Source organism: Castor canadensis, chromosome 15 (assembly GCF_047511655.1).
Source record: "Castor canadensis chromosome 15, mCasCan1.hap1v2, whole genome shotgun sequence".
In the NCBI taxonomy this organism is placed as follows: domain Eukaryota; kingdom Metazoa; phylum Chordata; class Mammalia; order Rodentia; family Castoridae; genus Castor; species Castor canadensis.
In genome coordinates, this window is record NC_133400.1 from 35,549,209 (window position 1) to 35,555,208 (window position 6,000).

Here is a 6,000-nt window from a genome sequence, read left to right on the forward strand (position 1 = left end):
TTCTAAGGGCATTCATCTAGTATTTTTCTCATGATTAGACAGAGTTAGGGATTTAGGGGAGAAAGACAAAATATCTTTTTGTCACACTAGATCAAAGGTATATGCCATCAAGTTGACTTGTCATTGTGATACTGCCAGGTGCCGAGTGGTGATTTCCACTCCCGTCTTTTCCATACTGTATTCTTTGGCAGGAAGCCACTATGTGCAGCCTATGTGTAAGGGGTGAGGAGTTATCTTTCCCTTCTTGGGAGATTCGTGCATGAGTGATTTACAGTTCTTTTGCAAGGGACATTAGTGTCTTCTCTCCATTTATTTATTCAGTCATTTACTTATATCAGTATGGACTTGTGGATATTTATTTCATACACTGGATTATAATTTTGTGGCTTGGATTGGGCATCTGGAGTTCTTTCAGCTGGCAGTTGTATACACTTGACATATCATCTTCAATGTATACAGTTTTTGGAACTTTCTCACTTCTTGGCACATCAAGACACTCTGGGCTCATCTTGAACATTTTCTGCTCCTGTTTTAGAGTCAGCCATTTCTCAGATGAGCCCTGGTTCTTATTGAAGAATGGTTTTAGAAAGTGCTATGGTTCAGGGGTGGACTCCAAGGGTTCATTGATCATCAGTGTAGTGGTAGTGGGAGGTGGAACCTTTAAGAGGTGGGGCCTAGTGGGAAGTCTTTAGGTCATGGGGGCATGGCCTCAAAAGGAATTGTGGGACTCTCTCTGCTCTCATGCTGCTGCTTCAGCATGTCCCCATCCTGCCATTGCCATCCACCCTCCATATCCCCAAGGAGATATGTGTCACGCCCTTGAACATCAAAACCATGACTAAATGAACTTTTTGTGAAGCAGTTTGTCTCAGGTGTTTTGTGATGCTAACAAAAAGCTGACTAATACAGAAATCAAGGCCCGGGCACTGTGTATGAACAGTGTCAATGAGGTATCATTGCTAGAGGACCTGCTAGTGATAGAAAAGAAAATGCATGTGTGTATACTAACCTATGTATATGCATGTACCAAGAAATGTCTAAAAAAGAGTTCATAGTGATGACTTCAACTCTAACCCATTATTACATGGATCATTCTAGTCTCTCCCTCTTACTGTAAATTCCCATTCCAGCAATGAGAGAAACGGCTCCCACTATCCATTTGCATAATGGTTCAGCTCCAGCAAATATGTGCAGTGATTTCAGAATTCTAGTCTGTACCCATACAGAAAATAACTTTATCAACTATAGTGTTTATGTGAAGTTTCTTCTGCCTTTAATCTTACAGACTCTCCTTGTTACCAAGGTTACCAAGATCAGCAGCTTTTCTTCCCACCCCCTTCACCAAGGGTGATGTTTATAATGCCCTTAAGATTTCTTCTCACCATTTGCATTCTTCCCTGGGAAGTCCCCAACTCCCACCTTTTTTTTTTTTTTTAGTGGTACTGGGATTTGAACTTAAGGTCCTCATGCTTGCTAGGCGGGGACTCTACCACCTGAGCCACATTGCCAGCCATTTTGCTTCTGTTGTTTTTCAGACAAGGTCTCACATTTTTTGCCCTGGCTGTCCTGGACCTTGATGTTCTTACCTCTGCCTTTGGTGAAGCTGGGATGATGGGTAGCTGATGTGCTACTATGCCCAGCTTCCCAACTTCCCAACTTCCTAACTTTTAGAAATTTGCATATATTAAAGCTTACTCTATGTGCTGAAAAGTATGGATTTCCAAAAATGTCATGCATCCACCTTTACTGTGTCATACAGAATAGTTTACTTCCACTAAAATTCCTCTATGCATCATGTATTCATTTGTGCTCCCCCCACCCAGCTCTGGCAACTGCTGATCTTCTAACTACCTCTAGATTTTTGTCTTCTCTAGAATGTTCTACAGCTAGAAGCATACAAACAGTATGTAGGCTTCTCAGACTGACTTCTTTTACTCAGCAACATGTAGCAAAAGTTCCTTTGTGCCTTTTCATTCGTTTCTATTGACATCCACTATATGGATACACCAGTTTGTTTATCCATTCGGCTAGTGAAGTTTTGCTGATTTCTTCTTATAGTTTTTGGCAGTTGTGAATAAAGATGCTATGAACATTTTCATGCTCTTTTTTTGTGTGGACACAAGTTTTCAGATTAATTGAGTAATACCTAGGAGCACAATGGATGGGTCATGTGACAAGATTATGTTTAGTTTTGTAAGAAACTTCCAGCTGTCTTTCTTTTTTCTTTGTTTTGCAGTGCCAAGGTTTGAACTCAGGGCTTACAACTTGAGCCACTTCACCAGCCCTTTTTTGTGAAGTTTTTTTTTGAGATAGGGTCTTGTGAACTCTTTGCTCGGTTAGCTTTGAATTGTGATCCTCCTGATCTCTGCCTCTTGAGTAGCTGGGGTTACAGGTGTGAGCCACTGGTCCCCGGCCTTCAGACTGTCTTTGAACGCAGCATGCACTTTGTGTTCCCACTAGCTGTGAAGGAAGGATCCGGTTGCTTTGCCTCTTCACCAACACTTAGTATTGTCAGTGTTGTTGGGTTTTAGTCTAAGTTGTGTAGTGGGACCTCCTTGTTTAACTAGCAACTCACTAATGACAAATGATGTTGAATATCTTTTAAAATGTTTATTTTGTCATTTGTATGTTTTTTTTAGTGAGGTATCTATTCAGATCATTTTCGCACTTTTAATATTCTTTGTATATTTGGGATACAAGTCCTTTAAGAGATAATGTTTTCAAAATGTTTTCTCCTAGCTATGGCTTGTCTTTTCATTCTGTTAACACACTTCTCTCTCTCTACACACTGCTCTTTTGTGTACAGGAAAAAGTTTTAGTAAAGTTCACCTTATGAAATTTTGTATTTCATGTATAATCCTTTGGGTGTTGTATCTAAAAACTCATTGTCAAACCACAGTCACTTAGATTTTTTTTTTTGTTTTCTTTTGGATGTTTTATAGTTTTATACTTTACACTCAGGTCTGATTTACTTAACCAAATTTTGGAAAGTGCATAAGGTCTGTGTCTAGACTGATTTTTTTCATGTATGGATATGTTCTTGCATCACAGATTTATGGTTTTCTGCATAAAGATAATGTGTATATTTTGCTACACTTATATCTAAGTATTTAATATTTTCATATCTTTTGTGCTATTGTAATTTTTTTTGGAGACAGGTTCTCACTATGTAGCCCAGGCTGACCTTGAACTCTCAATCCTCCTGTTTTCTTTCTTTCTTTCCAAAATATACACCTTATATTTTCTGTTTTTACCTTATTGCCCTAGGTAGGACTTCTAGTACAGTGCTGAGTGGAAGCGGTGAGAAGGGACACCCCAATCGCAGTGGGGAAAGCCTCCAGTTTTTCACTCCTGCATATGATGCTGGCTGTAGGATTTCTGTAGACCTTCTTTATCAACTGGGCAAAATTCCCTTGTATTCTTAGTTTGCTAAGGTTTTTTTTTTTTAAATCATGAATGCATGTTGGATTTTATCAAATGTCTTTTCAATTGATACTTTCATTATTGATGCTATGGTTCACTTTAATTAATTTTGGATGCAAAACCAGTCCTGCATATGTAGGATAAATCCCACTTGATCATAGTGAATAATTCTTTGTATACATTGTTCTATTTGATCTGCTGGTATTTTGTTGAGGGTGAGTGGTAATGGCTGTAGTGTCTTTGTTTTGTAATAGCTTTCTCTATTGGAATTGGGATTGTAATATCCTTCTCTGGTCTCATCAGATGGGTTAGAAAGTGGCCCTTTTGCTCAGTTTCTGGAAGAGGTTGTAGAGAAGTATATTGTTCGTTTTTTAAGACTTTGGTGGAATTCACCAGTGAAATCACCTGGACCTGCTACTTGCTGTTTAGAAGGTTATTAATTATTCATTTATTTTCTTTAATAGATATAGGTATATTTAGATAATTTCTCCTTGATTCTGGTAGTTTGTGTCTTTCAAGAAATTGGCCCATTTCATCTAAATTATCAAATTGTCATTGTACGTATTCTTTTGTGATATTTTTAATGTCATGGACGCTGTATTGATGATTCTTTTTTATTTCTGATATTAATAATTTGTGTCTTCTCTCTCTTTTTTCTCTGTTAGCCTAATTAGAGGTTTGTCAATTGCATCAATCTTTTCAAAGAAATAGCTTTTGTTTTTGTTGATTTCTCTATCATTTTCTTGCCTTTAACTTCATTTATTTTTACATTAAGTTTTACTATTTTTCTTCTGCTTTCTCTAGATTAAAATTGTTTTTTTCCTCTAACATCCTAAGGTGGAAGCTTAAATTACTGATTTTTTTAAATCTTTCTTCTTTTCTAACATATGTATTTAATGTTATATATTTCCCAATATTACTTTTACTGCATCCCATATATTTTGGTAAGTTGTATTTTCATTATCATTTAGTTCAAAGTATTTTACAGTTTTCAGTGGCTTCTCATTTGACCTGTGTGTTATTTAAAAGCATGTGGCTTAATATCTAAACACTGTGAATTTTCTAGCTTTCTTTCTGTTACTAATGTCTAGCTTAATTCCATTGTGGTCTGAGAACATGCTTTGTTTTATTTCTAGTTTAAAAAATTAATTAAGTACATTTTACGGCTCAGAATGTCCTGGAGAGTATTTCAGGTGATTGTGAAAAGAGTGCGTATGCTGCTGCTCTTGGATAGAGCATTCTAGAATGTCATTGGATCAAGGCCTGCAGCAGTGCTGCTCTTGAGTCTCTTCCTATGTGATCCATGAGTTACTTAGAGCTGCTTCTGGAGTTTCCAGCTGTAAGAGTGGCCTTCCCTCTGCAGGCATCAGCTCTCACCTCATGTAACTTACACTGTCTGTGAGGCACATGCATGTTAAGAATGACTATGTCTTTTTGGAGAAATGGACCCTTTGTCATTCTCTAATGCCTTGTTCTTCAACTCATTTACCTTTAAAAAGATTAACTTTCTCCTATACTGAGGTACAACTGATAAAAAAAATTGGGTACATTTAAATCACAACATGAGATGCTCTAATATTCATATACATTCTGAAATAATTCCCACAAACTACTCAATGCATCCACCACCTCATATAATTACTATTTCTCTTTCTCTCTCTCTGTCACATACACACACACACACACACACACACCCCAGTGCTGGCAATTATCATTCCAGTCTTGGCTCTGTGAGTTCAACACTTTTACATTCCATAAACAAGTGAGATCACCCAGAATTTGTCTTTCTGTACTTGGCTCATTTCACTTAGCATACTGTCCTTCACATACATACATGTTGTAACAAGTGACAGGATTACTTCCTTTATTAAGGCTGATAGTATTCTGTTGTATATAGATACATTTTTATAAATCCATTCCTCTTTCAATGAATACTTGGGTTTTCCCCTATCTAGGCCACTGTAAATAATGCTACAATGAACATAAGACTATCAATATCTTCTTGAGATAGGGATTTCATTGCCTTTGGATATACCCAGAAGTGAGATTACTGGGTCACACAGCAGTTCTATTTTTATCTTTTTAAAAAATTTTTTATTTATTTATTTTTTTATTCATATGTGCATACAATGTTTGGGTCATTTCTCCCCCCTCCCACCACCCCCTCCCTTACCCCCAAATCCCACCCCCTCCCTCTCCCCCTGACCCCCTTGATACCCGGCAGAAACTATTTTGCCCTTATCTCTAATTTTGTTGTAGAGAGAGTATAAGCAATAATAGGAAGGACCAAGGGGTTTTGCTGGTTGAGATAAGGATAGTTATACAGGGAGTTGACTCACATTGATTTCCTGTACATGTGTGTTACCTTCCAGGTTAATTCTTCTTGATCTAACCTTTTCTCTAGTTCCTGGTCCCATTCTCCTATTGGCCTCTGTTGCTTTAAAGTATCTGCTTTAGTTTCTCTGCATTGAGGACAACAAATGTTATCTAGTTTTTTAGGTGTCTTACCTATCTTCACACCTCCCTTATGTGCTCTCACTTTTATCATGTGCTCAAAGTCCAATCCCCCTGTTATGT